This window comes from Mustela putorius, unplaced genomic scaffold (genome assembly GCF_011764305.1).
Source record: "Mustela putorius furo isolate JIRA1106 unplaced genomic scaffold, ASM1176430v1.1 tig00000139_pilon_pilon_pilon, whole genome shotgun sequence".
Lineage (NCBI taxonomy): Eukaryota > Metazoa > Chordata > Mammalia > Carnivora > Mustelidae > Mustela > Mustela putorius.
The window spans coordinates 5,240,248-5,261,031 of record NW_025421293.1 but is presented as its reverse complement, the minus strand read 5'-3'; positions in this window follow the sequence as shown (position 1 = coordinate 5,261,031).

Sequence of the window (20,784 nt, the reverse complement as noted above, 5' to 3'; positions counted from 1 at the left end):
CCCGCATCGGGCTCTCTGCTCAGCGGGGAGCCTGCTTCCTCCCCTCTCTCTCTGCCTGCCTCTCTGCCTACTTGTGATCTCTCTCTGTCAAATAAATAAATAAATAATCTTTAAAAAAGGGGGGGGGCCGGACAGTGGGCAGCGCCCCCATTCACTCAGGGTGGGGAAGGCAGGGTGTGCCCTGGGAAGACAGGGCAGTGCCCAACCTAGAACCATCTCTGAAGCAGAAACTCAGCTGGGGTTGGCAGGGCAAAGCGGGACGGGGAGGACAGGACCGTGATCTAGGAGAGCCGCGTGTGCCCAGGCTGGGAGGCTGCCCGAGACCTTGGGCGTTCAAGGAACAGGGAGTGGCTGCCGGTGGGATGAGGGCTGTGCCCGCACAGGGCGCCCGGCTGGCCGGGTGAGTGAGGCAGAAATGTTGCCTGGGTCCTTCAGGCTGAGCTGGACACCCTGGGGACAGCCTGCCTCGCTTTTTCCCCCCGGCATGTGGAAGTGTGGAAGGCCTTGTGGGCCTGCCAGGGGCGGCCTGGAGGGAGGGGGGAGTCCCCACCGGATTCTAGAAGGACCCGGCCTCCTGCGGGCGGGAAGGAGAAGCTGGGAGACCCCGGGGGGGGGGGGGGCTCCTCTGCTTATTCCGGGAAGAGCTGGCCCGGCGTGCAGCCAGGTGGAGAATGACAAGGAGGTCAGCCAACAGGACTTGGAAGTCCATTGGACAGGAGCGCAGGGGCACGGAGGGGTCACGGTGACCACAGGGTCTACCAAGGGCCAGAAGCCGGCCTAGGATTCCAACGAGCCTGAGTCCTGATTCAGCTAATTACACGATCCAAACCGGCCGGGAGCTTCTGCCAACCCGTGGGGTCAGCCAGGTGCCCAGACCTGGGAGGGACCAGCCTTCCGGACTCGGTTTCCTCCTGGAAAGATGCAAGAAGCCAGAAGCCGCAGGCTTGGCACGCCGAGCCCACACTGTTCCTCTCCCTGCTGCGGCCACCATCTCCCTGTCCCATCCCGGTGGCCCCGGGGGTCACCAGGGCCGGCCACCCCACCCGCAGAGCCCTGCCCCTTTCTCTCCAGATCAGGGCTGGGGCGCCCCCCCACCCCCGCGCCCTGGAGGCAGAAACTCTGAAACCCAAGACAATCGGGCAGCTGCCACCTGGCCCTCAGCCCCCGCTCCTGGAGGCCGGGCGCCCCCGTCTAATCCCGCCTCCCCGGATTAGACGCCTCGGGCGCTCTTCCTGCCCCCGCCCCGCCCGGGCTCGGCGTGCAGACGCCCACCGGCGCTCGCGGCCCTTCCCCTCCGTCCCCTCCCCTGCCTCGCCTCCCGCCCCCCGCCCGCCCGCCCCCTTCCTTGCTCCACCGCCGCCACCACCGAGCGGGAGCGGGGGCCGCCGGGGCGCACCCCCCCCCCCCGGCCTCCCCGGGCGCCCCCGCTGCCCACCGCGGGCCGGCTGGCGCCTGTCGGTCGCCTAGAGACCAGCCTCCGCCCCCGCCCAGCCCCGAGGCCGCGGCCGGAAGTGGCTCCTGCCCGGCGGGCGGCTGCGCGGGAGGCGGGGCGCCCGGGGAGGGCGCGGGGACGCGCGCGCCGCGGCCTGCGGAGCCTGCGCCGTCGGTCGGCCTGCGCTCGCGCCCCCGCGGGCGGCTCAGCGGGCGGTGCGGCGGGGCCCCGCGCCTGGGGCCCGTCCCCACCGCACGACAGCAGAAGGGGGGACCCCCCACACCCCTCCAAGGCAGAGCCCTTGACCCAGGAGGTGGCCTGTGTCCGTTCCAGCCCGTTTGGGGAGCTTTACGCGCCGGACGGTGCGTCCGGACCGAGGGCACGTTTGGGGGCCGCCCCCCCCACACACGCGTGCCCCGCTTTGCCCGCGGTGCCCGCCCAGCCCGATCCGACGGACGGGGCCGCCTCCCGGCTCCCGCAGGCAGCGCGCGTCCTGCCGCGGAGCCCAGATGCTGTTGATGCGGCCTCTCCAGTCTCCGCGCACTGTACTTTTTCAAGTGATTTGATTCAAAGCACTCATTCTTTAATTAAAGTTCATTTAGCTGCCATCTGTCTGGGTTCAAAACGGCTTCGTGTTTTGCAACTCTAAATGAGGATTGTTATTGGATTTGTAAACACATCCACCGAGAAAAAAAAAATTAGAAAAAAAAATCAACAAAAACATTTTCAAAAGTAATAAATGAGGAATGTGCCGAAGGAGTGTTAGGAGCTGCATCTTAAACACTGTAATTGCCGGGGAATGTATTCTGGTGGGTACATAATCATTTTATATACAAATCTTTGTGCAAAAATCTGGTATCAGTGAAAAGATCAAGATTATAGAAAATGCCGGAATTATATCTGACTGAAAACAGTAATAAAGCAATCATCAGCGCAGGGACAAAGCTAGGGTGAGGCGGGAGGGGAGGGGAGGGAGGGGCGGCTCTCAGGCACCTGCTCCCCGCCGCCATCCTCACTCACCGCCCAGGTGCACCCCTTCCGCTGAAAAAAAAAAAAAAAAAAAAAAAAAAAACAGGGTGAGCCTGAGCTCTGGGGACAGGGTCTTCTTTTAAGGAGTCCACACTTCATAGGGCGCCTGGCTGGCTCTCAACCTTAGGGTTGTGAGTTTAAGTCCCATGCTGGGCATAGCGATTACATAAAAGTAGATTTCTGTGGGTTTTCAAGATTTATTTATTTTAGAGAGACAGAGAGAGCAGGCGTGGGAGGGTAGCAGGAGAGGGAGGAAGCATCTCGCCCTGAGATCAGGACTGGAACCGAAACCAAGAATCAGGCGCTTAACCCGCTGCACCACCCAGGCGTTCCCTCCCCCCACCACCAAAATAAATGTTAAAAAGTGATTGAGGGTTCTTCCCTGAACCCCATGATGCAGAGTCTTCTCCTGCCACCTAGCCCAGCCAGAGAAGAGGAGAAGACATGGAGAGGAAAGCAGACAATTGTTTTTTGTTTTTTCTTTTTGGTAATGCTTCATGCAGTGGCCCAGTGGAAGGGGAATGGTCTTTGGGGAAATAGTCATGATTTTTCAGTGGGGAAACTGAGGCCCAAGTTCGGTGGGGGAGCAGGGCTAGAGGCGGGTGCGTCTCCGGACGCACCGCTCTGGTCCGCAATGTCCTGGGTGATGTCTGAGGATACCGAGCGGGGATGTGGGAAGCAGCTGAGGTGGGGATTAAAACAGGACCCAATGACCCTAAGACTTTCTGCATGATTTGGCCTCTGCCCCATGCTCCTCAGAGGTCATCCTCGGGGCCGTCTGCATATGGGGTTGGGGGTCCTTCCATTTCTTCAAAAGGGCTTCCCTTCCTTCCCAACTCACAGTGGTGCCTCTTTCCTGTTTTACAGCTCTCTCTCTCTCTCTCTCTCTCTCTTTTTAAGATTTTATTTATTTATTTGACAGAGATCGCAAGTAGGCAGAGAGGCAGACGGGGGAGCTGGGCAGGGAGCACCATATGAGACTCGATCCCCAGACCCTGAGATCATGACCCAAGGCAAAGGCAGAGGCTAAACCCACTGAGCCACGCAGGCACCCCCTTGTTTTACCTTTCAATGAAACGTCTCCTCCTGCAAACTACAGAAGACTAGACCCCGATAGATCATGATTTTTAACGGAACAGAAGAATGTAAAAACAAAGCCACTGTCACGCCAGGAGATAGTCTTATCATATCGGGGACAATAAATCCGTGGTAAAGCTCGCAGTGCTGACTCGAAAGTAAAGAATGACCTGACACACATTCTCGACTCCTCTCAAACGGAGGAAAGTCAAATGGAGGCATGGAACGGGCGATGCCAGCTCTCGCTGGCCCTCCTGCCTTCCCCCGGGACAGACAGACCACCTTACGATGACTTTTGCCCTAATTCCATGCTGAACCCCCTATGGAGCAAGCCCCTGTGTGAATCTGTACGAGTCCTTTGCTTAAAACTTCCCAGTTCTTCTGTGGCCGGAGGAGGAGATGCCACTCTGGGAAATGGCCCCAGGATCCTCTACTAGCTGCAGGCAAAATCCTTCCTTTCCCTATTCTTTGGCTCAGTTGTGTCTTTTGGGTTCGACACCCACCAAGAGGCAAACCTAGTTATGGGTCAACACCAGGATGGCTGTTATTAAAAAAAAAAAAAAGAATAAAATAAAATAAAACAAAACAGGATAACATGGGCTGGCGAGGATGTGGGGGAAGCTTCATCCGTTGCTGGTGGAAATGTGAAATGGTGCAGCTCTTATGGGAAAGAGGCAGAATTGTCATATGACCCCATGTCATCCTGTCGTCTAATAAAAAATGTGTATTTCACCTGCATGCCTGATACCAGCACCTAAAACCCTTGGAATCTTCTGATAAGCACAACTGTCTTTTGTTATTCATAATAATCTTCATAACAATCTTCAACCACACCCAACTTTATGTTACTGAAGAGGCCTTTGGAAAGCCCCTAACAAGGGCCCCATCCTGACTCCCAGAGAGGCGAGGGGGCTAGAAATTGAATTAATTACCGACGTCTGTGGTTTAATCATTCATGCCTCGGCCTGGTTTTGGAAAAACCCCACCTATCTGGTGACCGAAGTGTAGACCGGAAGTATAGTTGTAGTGGAGAAGAGCAGAGTGGACCCTTGTCACCCAGCAATTCGGGTCTAGGTGTGGACGCTACGGACCTGGAAGCAGGGACTCAAACAGCCGATCCCTGTACCCCCACGATCATTTGCAGTATCATGTACGGTAGCCAGACGGCAGAACCAACCCAAGTGTCCACCCGCGGACGATGGGTAAGATAAATGCGGTCTAGGGGCGCCTGGGTAGTGGGTTGGGCCACTGCCTTCGGCTCAGGTCGTGATCTCGGGGTCCTGGGATCGAGTCCCGCATCGGGCTCTCTGCTCAGCAGGGAGCCTGCTTCCCTCTCTCTCTCTCTCTGCCTGCCTCTCTGTCTACTTGTGATTTCTCTCTGTCAAATAAATAAATAAAATCTTTAATTTAAAAAAAAAAAAAAAAGATAAACGCGGTCTAGCCACACAGTGGGATATGGTTCAGCCATTCACTCTGAATATGGTTCAGAGTGTCCCAAGGAAGGACACACTGACACTTGCGACAGCACGGGAGCTCTCCGAAAACAGGCTACATGCAAGCAGGCAGACACAAAAGGACCCACGGGGTATGGTTCCACATGACGATGACATGCTGAGAACAGGCAAATTCACGGAGACAGGAAGTAGACTGCAGGTTACCAGGGGCTGGGAAGGGGAGGAGGAAAAGAGGAGAATGACTATTCACTGGGTACAGAGTTTCTGCTTGGGATGATGAAAAAGGTCTAGAAATACTGGTGATAGTTACACAACATCGGGAACGTACGGAATGCCACGGAGCTGTACGCTGAAATGGTAAACGGTATGTTATGTGTTTTTTAAAGATTTTATTTATCTATCTATTTATTTAGAGATTTTATTTATTTATTTGAGAGAGAGCAAGAGAAGGGAGAGGGTCAGAGGGAGAAGCAGACTCCCCGCTGAGCAGGGAGCCCGATGCGGGACTCGATCCCGGGACTCTGGGGTCATGACTTGAGCTGAAGGCAGTTGCTTAAGCCACCCAGGCGCCCTATTTTAATTTATTTTATTTTATTTTATGATTGATTGATTGATTGATTTGAGAGAGAGAGAGAACAGGGGCCAGAGGGAGAGGGAGACTCCACAAGAAGACTCCCCGCCCAAGCATGGGGCCTGATGCAGGGCTGGATCCCAGAACCCTGAGATCATGACCTGAGCCAAAACCAAGAGTTGGCCGCTTAACAGACTGAGCCACCCGGGTAATTCAATCAAATTCCTTCTTCCATTTTTCCCCACCACGCACACATGCTGGAAAAAAGCGGACTGCCACCTTGTGTCATCCTGAAGCCACCAGGTGATGTGAAGCCCCTGAGCACGCAGGTGGGCATCTGCGAGACCCAGGCTTGCCTGGATCCAACCCAACCCACTGGTCCAGAGGAAGCAAGTCCCCCAGAACACTGCACAACCCATAGCTCTGCCCCCTCCCCCACACGGCACTCTGGGGGCTGCCAGAGGACCCATGGCCTTGTGGAGGGCTTCCTGTTGAGGACAGCTGGGTCTATAAGAAGTGTCATGACAGCCAAGGCCACCGGTAGGCAGCTCCCGCAGATCCCGGAGCGGCCACTGGCACCAGGGTGAGGAAGAAGGCAGGGGCGCCAGGGTGGCTCAGTGGTTAAGCATCTGCCTCTGGCTCAGGTCATGATCCTGGGGTCCCGGGATCGAGCCCTGCGTCAGGCTCTCTGCTGGGTGGAAAGTCTCCTCCTCCCTCTCCCACTCCCCCTGCTTGTGTTCCCTCTCTCGCTGTGTCTCTCTCTGCCAAATCAACTAACCCATCTTTAAAAAAAAAAAAAAAAAAAAAGGAAAAGAAATATGCTTTGGACAAATAGGGCTGGTCCCTGCTTGGCAGGAAGCCTGCTTCTCCCTCTCCCTGTCCCCTGGTTCATGTTCCCTCTCTCTCGGTTTCTGTCAAATGAATGAATAAAATCTTCAAAAAAAGGGGGGGGGAGGAGGAGAAGGCAGGTGCAGAGCCCAGTGGGGACGGAGTACCCCTCCCTTTGAAGTGGAGATTCTATCCACTTCTATTCCCAAGAGGGAAGTGGAGATTCTCTCTTCCGGATCATGGGGCTCTATTTTCCTGTCTCTATCCTCCACGAGCCACCTGGGAGCCCAGAGAGGTCCAGCCCCGGCCCCGGGGGACCCACAGGAAGTTGGTAGCTGAGCCAGGACTGGCACGAGTGCCCCTTCCAGCTCTGCCCTCTCTCCCGGGGCCCCCGTGTCTGGCCCACAGTGGGGAGGAGCCGCTGGTGAGTCACACCCAGGCTCTTTCCATGGGGAATTTCTTATTTTCTCTCCTCCCTCTCTCTCTCCCTTCCCTTTCTGGAAAAATACGATTAGAACTTTGAAGGCTGAGCCGCTTCGGGTCGGGCAGCCAGATTTAGCAAATAAAAATACAGGATGTTCCATGAAGTGGAAATTGTCGATAAGCAACAGAGAGTTCTCAAGCCTCAACATGCTCCGTGTGCTATCTGGGTCGTAACCCAGAAATGGCAGCTTCTCTCCTCCGCCTCCTCCAGAACCTGGCCGGGCCTGGCCTGGCTGAGCAGCTGTCCCTTTCCGTGGCACACGTTGGTGTGAGCCCAGAGGCTCATCGGCTCCGTCCCTGGTGGCCGGAGTTTCCGAGAGCGGGAGCCATCCAGACACCTGCTGCACCATGTCGGTGTCGCAAGGGGAATTGAGGAAGCTGCCCAGACAGCCAGAGAGAACAGGAAACCCCTGGCGGCCGCAAGAGAGGAAATTGTGCAGGGAGGCAGTTGGGAGTGGGTGGGCAGGCGGATCCCAGACAGCAGTCCTGCTGCCCCAACCCCCAGCCCCTGGGCAGCTCAGGGGCCCAGCACAGAGCGGCACTAGGAAGCAAAGAGCCACCGAGTAGGAAGACATATGTCATGTTCCCCAGCCAGCTGCAGGACACGGTGATTTGTTGCAACCCGGGGCTCCCATGTGCCGCAGCCCTGCTCAGCGCCTGTAGGGTGGGATCTGGCCACAACCCCAGGTGCCCCAGAGCAGGGACTGGAGCAGACAGCTGCTCTTCAAAGCAAGGGGGAGCCCGGGACCTGCGCTGCGGGGGCCGCAGCCGTGCCCCCACCCCACCCCGTCTTGCATCCCCCGGCCCCGGATGCTCGAGCCCTGCTTCCTCTGGCTGCTTCCCTTCTCAGCCAGGCTGCATCTGGCCTTCTGGGCCTCCCGGGTCCCGGTGGGGTCCCAATGACCTCCTGGATAGCTGGGCCTCCACACCAAGGCCTGTGGAACAAATCTGGAGCTGGTAGTGCTCGATCCCGCAGCAGAGCCCGATCTTCCCATCTCCTCAGCCTGTCCGCTCCCGAACCCCCGCACGAGGCTCGGTACCCGCCCGGTCACTGAGGACCCGCTTGCCTTGAGCTGGAGCGATGACCGGTAATTCTGGAACGCTGTGCCATTGTGCTCTCGGCCTTTCTTCCTCTCCTATATGGATATTAGCGTATTTGATTTTTCTCTCTTTTTATAAGGTTGTGGACCCTATTATAGTGCATCAGAAGATTAACAAATGTTTGCCATCACGACATAAACGGGGCAAAAATAAAAGCTTCGTAACCTCTGCGGTGTTGACAGTCGGATACGCATCCTTCAACGTTATGCTGACACAAGTAACCACACACACACACACACACACCGTGACTTTCCTCCCTTTCTTCTTTTATATAAAAACGGATCGGGGCACCTGGAGGGCTAGGTTGGTTAAGCGTCTGCCTTCAGCTCAGGTCATGATCTCAGGGTCCTGGGATCGAGCCCCGCATCGGGATCCACACTCAGCACGGCATCTGCTTGGAATTCTCTCCCTCTGCTCCTCCCCCGCTCACATGCCCACTCTCTCTCTCTCTCTCAAATAAATTTTAAAAAATGTATACATGTGAGACGCCTGGGTGGCTCAGTGGGTTAAGCGGCTGCCTTCAGCTCAGGTCATGATCCCAGCGTCCTGGGATCGAGTCCCACATTGAGCTCCTTGCTCGGCAGGGAGCCTGCTTCTCCCTCTGCCTCGGCCTGCCATTCTGTCTGCCTGTGCTTGCTCTCTCTCCCTCTCTCTCTCTCTGATGAATAAATAAAAATCTTAAAAAGAAAAATGTATACATGTTACTAAAAACTGGTAACTTTCCTTCCTGGGGATTCCGCTTCTATCTCATTAGCCAGAAATACGCTCCCGTGGTTGTGCCAGGAGCTGCAAGGGAAGCTGAGAAGTTGCGGTTTGGTTTTGACGCTGGGACCACGGCCTGCGGATGAGGAGGAAGGGGAGGAGAGGTGCTGGGGAGCCACCTCCAGCAGCGGCTCCCACACACGCCGTACGTGGGACTCTGCAACCGTTCTGCTCCCCACTCGGTGGGCCATGAACCTTTCCAGATTCACGCATACAGGTCGACCTTAGGGACGTACCCAGAATGGCACAACAGTCCCACAGAATGGCATCACCCTCCTTCCTAATTGTACCCAGTATTTTCCTAAAGCAAAGGCAGAAGCAATAAGGCCCCTTGTAGATACATCGACTCATGCTGGGGTGTCTGGTCCTCAAGCCCAGATTTTCGCAGAGTGGCTCACTGAGCGAAAAGAGCGGCATCTCTGTGACTCTCGATCGCCATGGAACCATGACCCTGAAAATTAATAGCTTAGAATAATAAACTCACGGGGGCCCGGGCTCCTGGCTGGCTCAGTTGGTAGGACATACTGCTCTGTTTTTTTTTTTTTTTTTTTTTTTTTTTTTTTAAAGATTTTATTTATTTATTTGACAGAGAGAAATCACAAGTAGATGGAGAGGCAGGCAGAGAGAGAGAGAAGCAGGCTCCCTGCTGAGCAGAGAGCCCGATGCGGGACTCGATCCCACGACCCTGAGATCATGACCTGAGCCGAAGGCAGCGGCTCAACCCACTGAGCCACCCAGGCGCCCTGCTCTGTTTTTTTTAAGATTTTATTTATTTATTTGACAGACAGAGATCACAAGTAGGCAGAGAGACAGAGAGGAGGAAGCAGGATCCCCGCTGAGCTGAGAGCCTGAGGTGGGGCTCGATCCCAGGACCCTGGGATCATGACCTGAGCTGAAGGCAGAGGCTTAACCCACTGAGCCACCCAGGCACCCCAGGACATACTGCTCTTGATCTCGGGGTCACGAGTGCAAGCCTGACACTGGCATAGAGATTCTTTTTCTTTTTTTAAAAGATTGTATTTATTTGACGGAGAGAGACACAGTGAGAGAGGGAACACAAGCAGGGGAAGTGGGAGAGGGAGAAGCAGGCTTCCTGCCAAGTGGGGAGCTCAATGCGGGGCTCCATCCCAGGACCCCGGGATCATGACCTGAGCCGAAGGCAGACGCTGAACGACTGAGATTATTTTTCAAAAAATAAAATAAATAGGGCGTCTGGGTGGCTCAGTGTGTTAGGCCGCTGCCTTCGGCTCAGGTCATGATCTCAGGGTCCTAGGATCGAGTCCCGCATCGGGCTCTCTGCTCAGCAGGGAACCTGCTTCCTCCTCTCTCTCTGCCTGCCTCTCTGCCTACCTGTGATCTCTGTTTGTCAAATAAATAAATAAAATCTTAAAAAAATAATTAAAAAAATAAATAAAATAAATATATAAATCAATGAACTTACTGTCTAATATTGATTCTGAGGGTCAAGAATCAGGGAGCCGCTGGATGGATGCTTCTGGATCGGAGCGCCCCAGGAGGCTGTCCTCAGGCTGTGGTTGGGCAGCCTTCATCTGCTGGGTGGGGCGGGAGAATCAGCTTCCAAGCTCACTCGTGCAGCCAGCGGCTACAGGCTTCACATTCCCGGCACCTGGGCCTCACCAAGGAGCCACTTAAAACATGGCAGCAAGCTTTCCCCCGCAAAAGCGTGATTTAAGAAACAAAATGAGGGGGGTAGGGGCGCCTGGGTGGCTCAGTGGTTTGGGCTGCTGCCTTCGGCTCGGGTCATGATCTCAGGGTCCTGGGATCGAGCCCTGCATCGGGCTCTCTGCTCCGCAGGAAGCCTGCTTCCCCCTCTCTCTCTCTGCCTGCCTCTCTGCCTACTTGTGATCTCTGTCTGTCAAATAAATAAATAAAATCTTTAAAAAAAAAAATGAGGGGGGCCCCTGGGTGGCTCAATTTGTTAAGCATCTGACTCTTGATTTCAGCTCAGGTCATGATCTCGGGGTTCTGAGACGGAGACCCACATCGGGTTCCCCTGCTTTTCTCCCTCTCCTGCTACACTTCCGCCTGCTACACTACCGCTTAGAGAGAGAGAGTAAGCACCCAAGACAGAAGACAGTCTTTTTGTTTAAATTTTTACTTTTTTATTTTGTATTGAAACATTTTATTCATTTATTTATTTCTTTGGGAGACAGAGACAGAGAGAGAGAGTACAAGCAGGGGTTAGGGGTAGAAGGAGTTGCTCTACCTGCTCAGGGTGGGGCTCTATCCTGGGACCCCGGGATCACGATCTGAGCCGAAGGTAGATGCTTAGCCAACTGAGCCACCCGGGTGCCCCTGCCTGTTCCTTTTATTTTTTTTTTTTTTATTTTTTTTTTTTTTTTTTTTTTTTTTTTTTTAAAGATTTTATTTATTTATTTGACAGAGAGAAATCACAAGTAGACAGAGAGGCAGGCGGAGAGAGAGAGAGGGAAGCAGGCTCCCCGCTGAGCAGAGAGCCCGACGCGGGACTCGATCCCAGGACCCTGAGATCATGACCTGAGCTGAAGGCAGCGGCTTAACCCACTGAGCCACCCAGGCGCCCTCCTTTTATTTTTTTAAAGATTTTATTTATTTATTTGACAGAGAGAGATCACAAGTAGGCGGGGGGGGGGGAAGCAGGCTCCCCACCAACCAGGGAGCCCGACGTGGGGCTCAGTTCCAGGACCCCAAGATCATGACCTGAGCCGAAGGTAGACGCTTAGCCAACTGAGCCACCCGGGTGCCCCTGCCTTTTCCTTTTTAAAGATGTAATGGGCTTATCTGATTGAAAGTGTAATACAAAAAAAAAAAGAAGAAGAAGAAGAAGAAAGAAAAAAGCGTAATCCATACTAATTTTAGAAAAACTTGAAAACACAGAAGAATATACAAAAGAAATCTCAAGGCCTCATAACCCCACCAGCAAAAGCTAACGGCGGCCTCCATTTTTATACATTTCCTTCCATCCTTTCTTCTATGCACATTGTGTTAGGATGCTTTTCTCAGAAAACAGAAACCACCCTGGCTCAAACAAGCTAAAATAGAAGGAAAGCTATTCGGGACCCCAGGGAACAGGAAACCTTGAGGCGGCCAGATGTTAGGGTTGGTGGAGAACAATGAGTTTCTGTAAAGGACCCAGATGACGTCTCCAGGGCCACCCAAACCCTGACTTCATCCCAGAGGTCCTTCTCTGGCAAGGGGAGCATCTCATTGACCCAAGGAGATGACTGGGGGGGCTGAAAGTCTTCCTTGTAGTCTGATTGGGCCAACTTGCTTCAACCCCCGCTCCCGAACCAGACGCCATTGCTGGGAATGGAATGCCATAGGTTAACGGACCCGGACCCGCATAGACCTGGTTAAGAGGTAGGATTCATGCCATTGACTTAGAGCAATCACTCGCAGAGCTGGGACAGCGTCCCCTGAGTCACATGGTCATTTAGGTCAGAAGAAGAGGAAAAGGAAGGTAGGCAGGTACCAACAGTGTCTCCTTTACAAATATACTCAGTTGACATGATATAATTTCTTATTCTTACTATTTCCAGAATGTCATATTATGAATATATTCTTCTTTTAAAGATTCTATTTTTTTTTTTAAAGACTCTATTTTTAAGTAATCTCCATACCCAGCACGGGGCTCAAACTTCCAACCTCAATATCAAGAGTCACATGCTCTACTCACTGAGCCAGCCAGGTGCCCTGGCATATTCTTTACGGTTTAAATTTTTATAGATAAATGGCCACATGATCGTCTAACAAGTTACATACTATAATTTACTTTTTTTTTTTTTTAAGATTCCATTTATTTATTGGACACAGAAAGACAGCAAGAGAGGGAACACAAGCAGGGGGAGTGGGAGAGGGAGAATCAGGCTTCCCACTCAGCAGGGAGCCCGATTCGGGGCTCGATCCCAGGACCCTGGGATCATGACCCGAGCTGAAGGCAGAGGTCTTAACCCACTGAGCCACCCAGGTGCCCCTAATTAATCAATTTTATTTATTTATTTATTTATTTAAAGATTTTATTTATTTATTTGACAGAGAGAAATCACAAGTAGATGGAGAGGCAGGCAGAGAGAGAGAGAGGGAAGCAGGCTCCCTGTTGAGCAGAGAGCCCGATGCGGGACTCGATCCCAGGACCCTGAGATCATGACCTGAGCCGAAGGCAGCGGCTTAACCCACTGAGCCACCCAGGCGCCCTAATTAATTAATTTTAAATAGGCAGCACACCCAACGTGGAGTTTGAACTCACAACCATGAGAGCAGGAGTCACATCCTCTGCTGACTGAGCTAGCCAGGGGCCCCACGGTGCTCAGTTCTCTTCCACTGATCTGTAGCTCTACCCTCATGCCTGCACTGCACTCTACTGATTACTACATCATTGTAGTAATTTTGCAGTCAGGAAGGAGTGAGTCCTCCCACTTTGCGCTCTTCTTACAAGATTGTTTTAGCTATCCTGGATCCCTTATATTTCCATATGAATCCTAGGATTGGCTTTTCAATTTCTGAGGATTAAAAAAAGAAACCCACAACTAATTAGGATTTTGACAGAGAACACTTTGAATCTAGAAATCAGTTTGGGAGGACTGCCATCCCAATCCATGAACATGGGATGTCTTTATTGACATCTTCCTTAATTTCTTTAATGATGTTTTACAGTTTTCAGTGTACAAACCTTACACTTAAAAAAAATTTATTCTTAAATATTTTATTATTTTTGTTGCTACTAGAAGTAGAATTGCTTTCTTCATTTCATTTTTTGGAATGAAATTTATTTATTTATTTAAAGATTATTTGTTTGTTTGAGAGCGAGACAGCACAAGCAGGGGGAGGGGCAGAGGTAGAGAGAGAAGCAGACTCCCTGCTGAGCAGGGAGCCCCAAAGCAGGGCTCCGTCCCAGGTCTCTGAGATCACAACCTGAGCCCGAGGCGGATGCCCAACCTCCTGGACCACCGGGGCGCCCTGTTGAGATCTTTACTGTGACGATACTAGTGTGTCTCCCTTATGTATGCCTGCATTCACCAACCACGACTGAGCAATGCTTGACACCCTTTGTAAGGACAGGGGATTTCAGAGATGAATTGGACCATCCTTCTCTGCAGAAGCCAGTCTGGTGGTACAGACAGACCTATGTGAGGGCAATTACTTGAGGAGCAGAGCACTGGGAGGTCACACTTCAATTGTGCTCCCTCCTCAGCGCCCAGCCCAGCCCTAAGCTTACCCTGAAGAAGATGAACTCATTTAAAGCTCATTATTAACATCCCTTAAAGGTGATACTTTTTTCTCCCTTTTGCGGCAGAGAAAACTCACGCAAGGTGACAGAGCCAGTCAGGAGCCTAGGCAGGATCTCAACCTGGAGCTGAAGCTCTGAGCTCTCCTGCTGTTCGCTCCCTCTTCAAAAGCATCACAACAGAAGAAGCAAAGTGCCACAGCAGTAAATACGGTAACAAGAAATACGGTAATGATAAGTAGGACCCTGGAGGTGGCCATGGAGTCCTGCAGACCCCGAGAGGGCAACAGTCCACTCTACCTGGAGGCGTAGAAGGACGTATCCACGGAGCCTTGAGAAAAGAATTCACCAGAACCCACCAGTGGGGAGGTTGTTTGGAGTCTGTGGGAAGTTGGCATCCGACTGCTTGTTACAGAAGTGCTCTCCTTAAAAGAACAAGGAGAAGAACTACAGAGAACAATTTTCTTAATCACGATGTCCTCCCTCTCTGCTCGTTTCAATTACAACCAAAATAACATTTTTTATTGAAAACAGAAATATTGGGGCACCTGGGTGGCTCAGTGGGTTAAGCCTCTTCCTTCGGCTCAGGTCATGATCCCGGGGTCCTGGGATCGAGCCCCACATCGGGCGCTCTGCTCAGCGGGGAGCCTGCTTCCCCCCCCCACCGCCTCTCTGCGTACTTGTGATCTCTGTCAAATAAATAAATAAAATCTTCAGAAAAGAAAACAGAAATATTTTAAAAATTTAAGTTTAAATTCTTTTTTTTTTTTGAAGATTTTATTTATTTACTTGACAAACAGGAAGATCACAAGTAGGCAGAGAGGCAGGTAGAGAGAGAAGAGGAAGCAGGCTCCCCGCTGAGCAGAGAGCTCAATGCGGAACTCAATCCCAGGACCCTGAGATCATGACCTGAGCCGAAGGCAGAGGCTTAACCCACGGAGCCACCCAGGCACCCCCCCCAAAAAATTGTTTTTTTTTAAAGATTTTATTTATTTATTTGACAGAGAGAGATCACTGTAGGCAGAGGGGCAGGCAGAGAGAGAGAGGGGGAAGCAGGTTCTCTGCTGAGCAGAGCCTGATGTGGGGCTCGATCCCAGGATTCTGAGATCATGACCTGAGCGGAAGGCAGAGGCTTAACCCACTGAGCCACCCAGGCGCCCCCCAAAATATTTTTAAGTTTAAATGTAAAAAACATCACACTTAACATATATTTTTTTAAAAATTTATTTAAGTGGGGTGCCTGGGTGGCTCAGTCAGTTAAAACGTCTGCCTTCGGCTCAGGGCATGATCCCAGGGTCCCGAGTTCAAGCCCGGCATCCAGCGCCTTGCTCAGCAGGAAGCCTGCTTCTCCCTGTCCCACTCCCTTTGCTTGTGTTCCCTTTCTCACTGTCAAATAAATAAATAAAATATTTTTTAAAAATTTATTGAAGAAATCTATACACCCAACTCCGGGCTCAAACTCCCGATCCCCCTCCCCCACCGCAGATCAAGAATCCCTAAAATACTTTTAAGAGAAGTATTATTTACTGATTTCCAATCACATGTGTCTATGATATTCTAACCACTTTGAAATGGACCCAGAACGGTGTAAAAATTGCAGTTTGCAGGCCAAAGGCTGCCAGGGGTGTTTTGGTGTGAGAGCAAATCACACCACGGCCGGCAGCAGAAGGTCCCCTAAGACAGCAAACATGGATTCCTGCCTCAGCTGGGAGTTTATAAAAATTTTCCATGAGGTGGCAGTAGCTCTTCAAGGAGTCATGGAAACCGATCTCAGCTGAAAATTCAAGTTTTTTGGTGTTGGTGGGTTTGTTTTTGGTTTGGGGTTTTTTTTTTTTTTTGCCATTAAAGTGATATCTCTTTCATGCACGTGAACTTTGCCTCCCTTAGACTAAAAGCCATGATTTAATAATTCCCCGATTTACAGAGCAAAAGTGGTTTCAGGTGTCGCTCTTTTCTGGAACTTTCTCCATCCTATTCTCTACCAGCTCAAGCGGGAGGCGGACGGAGGCTTCCTTCTACCTCTCAAGGTCATTTCCGAGCCAGCAGTCTTAATGAATGATGCAAAAGGCGATTCGCAGCACAGTGACCAGAAAGCCGTGTTCAAGGTCAGCCCCGCCAAGCAATGGGAAGCGAGAGGTAAGTGATTCTGGCGTCTGGCGGGTTTTCGTGCCCTCCCCACGCCCCCGTGAGTGTGTCTCTTACTTTCTCTGCTCCCGAGCTGACTGCCCTGTTCATTTCTATTTTCTCAGAAATCCGCACCGATCCCAATTTACGCTGTGAGTAGGAGACAAGGGTGAGAGAGGAGCCCAGTTAGCTCAAGTGCAGCAGAGAACAAAAACTAGAAAGGATGGGCCGTCACAGAAGGGAATTGTTTCTGTCCCCGGAAGGAACAAAGGGGCAGATGGATAAGGCCAGGCGGAGCCCAGGCTCTGCCTCTTAGCAGCTGGGCCCTCACCTGATCTCTGAGCCGGTGTTTTTCAACCTTAGAAAGAAGGACAATACCTATTCGCGGGATCCGAGAGTGCAAAGGTGACAATGTCCAAATTAGTGGGAGTTAGCCAAGTATTTCACCAGGCCATCCAAATATGTTTCCCTGCCGGCGCTTTTTTTTTTTTTTTTTTTTTTTTTTTTTTTTTTTTTTTTTTTTTTTGCCTGTTTCCCACCCCAGAAAGACGGCGGAATAAAAATCAAAGTCCTCATCCTCTTGTCAATCCCTTTTTGGCTGGCTGCCCTCCCGGGTGGCACAGCAGAATCACTCGGGAGCCCTCCCTCTAGCCCGAGCCAACGGCCCCAGTCCCTGTAGGTGGGGTGGGAACTCAAAGCTGCCACTTCGTAAACCCTCTGAATGCCCTTGAAGGGATTCTGCCTTACCCGGAGCCGTCACGTGGTTTCCTTGCAAAGGCCGCTGCGGGCCAAGAAACCCAAGATTTCTCTTAAGTGGATCTGGGAAGCCGCTGCTTCAAGTTCAACCTCGCAGATTCCGTGGGATCTCACTGAGATCAGTGGACGTACTTGCCTTCTGGTCGTAGAGCAGCATTTCACGAGCGTCTTTACACACTAATTCAACAGGGAAAGTGGAGATCCGTGACCTGTAATTTGCAAGATCTTTAATTTACTCTAATTATAAGGACACTTCTGAAATTAATGTCCAGATAACCAAAGGCACTAGATGACTATGCAGTGCCTCCCCGCAGGGCCTTCCTCCTTCCCTCTTCTCTGTCCCTTCCCAAAACAGTGCTTCAGTTCAGGTGGGTTTGGGTTTTAGGGGTTTTCTTGTTTTTTTTTTTATTTTAATTTTTATTTTTTTACTACTTTAAGTACTTTATTTGCTGTGACCTAGTTCTAAATCCCCTCATGAAAGTATCAGCAGATTTTGGTTAAATCAGTTTGTTTTGTTTTTTATATTTTGCAGATCTCTTGAGGATTTTTTTTTCCTTCAAAAAAATTAAAAAAAAAATATTTCGGGGGGCACTGGGGTAGCTTAGTCGGTTAAGTGCCTGACTCTCGGTTTCGACTCATGTGGTGTCTCAGGATCATGAGAGCAAGCCCCAGAGTCTGTTTCAGAATCTCTCCCTCCCGTTCCTGCTCCTTCTCACGCCTCCCCAAAATAACTAAATAAATCTTTTTTTTTTAAGATTTTATTTATTTATTTGACAGACAGAGATCACAAGTAGGCAGAGAAGCAGGCAGAGAGAGAGGGGGAAGCAGGCTCCCTGCTGAGCAGAGAGCCCGACCTGGGGCTCGATCCCAGGACCCTGGGATCATGACCTGAGCCGAAGGCAGAGGCTTAACCCTCTGCCTGCCTCTCTGCCTACCTGTGATCTCTATCAAATAAATAAATAAAATCTTAAAAAAAAAAAAAAAAGAGTCTCTTAGGATTTGTTTCTCTCTCTCTCTCTCTCTTCTTTGCCCCTTGGTTAAATCAGTTTTGAGTCAAAGCCATTCATTAAATAGGAATCTTCAAATGCAACTATTCCAAAAATTTTCTCCGTGCTGCCTGATCAAGACTAATTTACTGTAATACTACCTTTTTCTGGAAGGTATCTGCATATATTTAAACTGAACTCAACATTTTTAAAAATATGTCCTAAATCTAAAAAAAAAAAAAAAAAAAATTATTCTGTATTAAAACCAAAACAATTTTCATGCCACTTCCCTTTCCAGGCTTTTTTGTAAAGTGTGGTCCTGATATGTCTTGGTAAAAAACAATAAATGTGGGACGCCTGGGTGGCTCAGTTGGTTAAGCAGCTGCCTTCGGCTCAGGTCATGATCCCAGCGTCCTGGGATCGAGTCCCACATCGGGCTCTTTGCCCCGCGGGGAGCCTGCCTCTCCCTCTGACTCTGCCTGCCACTCTGCCTGTGCTCTCTCTCTCTGACAAATAAATAAATAAAATCTTTAAAAAAAAAAAAAAAAAAAAAAAAATAAAATGTGCGCCAAACTTCCCCTCTTCGAAACAGATTCTCTCTTCCTACAGCCTTGGAAACCAGAGAGCAGCAGCCCACAGTAACAGCTTCTGGCCAAGAGCAAAACTCAGGCTGCTGGGGACCAGGTGTTCCTCTACTGGGGGCCACACATCCTCTGGGATGACTACACTGCATGCCTGGAACTCCTCTGTACACCGTCCTAACCACATCGATAGCCCATTCTGTTTTTTAAAAAAGATTTTATTTATTCATGTGTCAGAGCAGAAGCAGGGGGAGCAGCACACAGAGAGGGAGAAGCAGGCTCCCCGCCGGGGAAGGAGCCTGACTTGATCCTAGGACCCTTTTTTCTGGGTCCTGACCTGACCCAGAAGCAGGTGCTTAACCGACAGAGCCACCCAGGTGCCTGTGAATCTCCATATTTATTAAATAACTCCTCATTCCATCTCCCTTAGCTCCTGGCAACGGCCATTCTGCCTTCTGTCTGCAGGAACAGGACTGCTCTAAGGATTGCAAAAAAGTGGAATCATACAGCATTTGTCTTTTTGCGGAAGCAAAACATTTTCTTTTCTTTTCTTTTTTTTAAGATTTTATTTATTTATTTGACAGAGAGAGATTACAAGTAGGCAGAGAGGCAGGCAGAGAGAGAGGAGGAAACAGGCTCCCTGCTGAGCAGAGAGCCCGATGCGAGACTCGATCCCAGGACCCGAAGGCAGCGGCTTCACCCACTGAGCCACCCAGGCGCCCCAGCAAAACATTTTCAAGTTTATTTCTTGACGTCATCTCTACACCCTACGTGGGGCTCGAACTCCTGACCCCGGAGATCAAGCGTCACACACTCCCGTGACAGAGCCGGCCCCGTGCCCCTGGGAGCACGGTGTTTTCAACCATACCTTCGTCCCACCGGAGGCACAGCCAGTGAACAGCAAGATCTGAAAGTTTGAACTTCACCATGACGTATGCAAAACACACTCACACACACACACACACACACACACACACACACACACGCTGTATAGAGCTGGGCTGAGTGGAACAGAGTCCGTCTGTGCGGGCCTGTTCCGCGGAACTGCCGCCGCCCCACGTTTTTCACCTGGATGAGCAGAAGAGAAAAGTGTGCTTTTGGCAACTGACGAGGGTCAAGGTCTTTCGAGTTATACAAGACCAGGCCTGCCGGGAGGCTTCTCAGGACGGATCCTGGAACTGAAACCCGACAGGAAAACCGGTTGCAGAGGGAAGAGGGGGCCCCTCCGGGATCAAGCCCAGGCCAGGTGTGGGCAGAGGGGCCTTGTGGGGTCGGAGCTCAGGCCTGGGAATTTCACAAAAGGCTGGTCTGGTTCTGCAGGTTTGGCTTTGAGGATCTGATCCTGGGCCTCCCCGTGTTATCTGCGCTTCCCATGCCAACCTGGCCCAGGGTCAAGGTAGGCTAGGTCCTGGAGGAGCCGGGGAGCAGGTGCCCTGAGGACTTCGGCAGGAAGCCCGTCAGCAACCGCTCCTTACTGTCTCCGTGCGGAAAAACAGTGTTATTACTTGACGAAATGTTCTGGAAACTGCTCTGCGGTGGAAGGCCTTGCTGGTTGCCCCGGTGGTGGCAAGGCCAGATGGGGGCCCAGCGCAGGCTGGGGCAGCTGGGTGACCCCCACTGCCAGGGGACAGGTGGCCCGACCTGTGGCTTCGCGCATGTTCCTAAGATGCGGAACGCAGGCGGGGAAGGCCCTCCCTGAGGCGTCAAGCACTGTTCTTCCCCTCTCTTTTGTTGCTGTGCAATTGGTCTCGAGAGCGCGACCTTTTCTTTCTTTCTTTTTTTTTTTTTTTTTTTTTTTTTTAAGATTTTATTTATTTATTTGACAGAGAGAAATCACAAGTAGTCGGAGAGGCAGGCAGAGAGAGAGAGACACGGAAGCAGGCTCTCTGCTGAGCAGAGAGCCCGATGCGGGACTCGATCCCAGGACCCTGAGATCATGACCTGAGCCGAAGGCAGCGGCTTAACCCACTGAGCCACCCAGGCGCCCTCTTTCTTTCTTTTTTAAAGATTTATTTTATTCATTTATTTTAGGGGGGTGGGGCAGAGGGAGAAAGCAGGCTCCCCACTGAGCGCAGAGCCTGGCGGGGCTCGATCTCAGGACCCTGGGATCATGACCTAAGCTGAAACCAAGAGCCAGAAGCGTCACTGACTGAGCCATCCAGGCGCCCCTCTACCCTTTCTTTTTAGACCATACGGGCTTACAAGGGACCGGCCTCCAGTGCCTCCAGGTGTGACCGTGGGCCACTTCTGGGGCCTGGCGGGCGGGCTCATGGGTCAGGGGCTCCTGGGGCCATCAGATCTCCTATAACTCACTGCTTGTCCACACAGCCCCTTGCCCATCCCCTAAGGGCTCATTGCAGCAGCCCAGACCGTCTC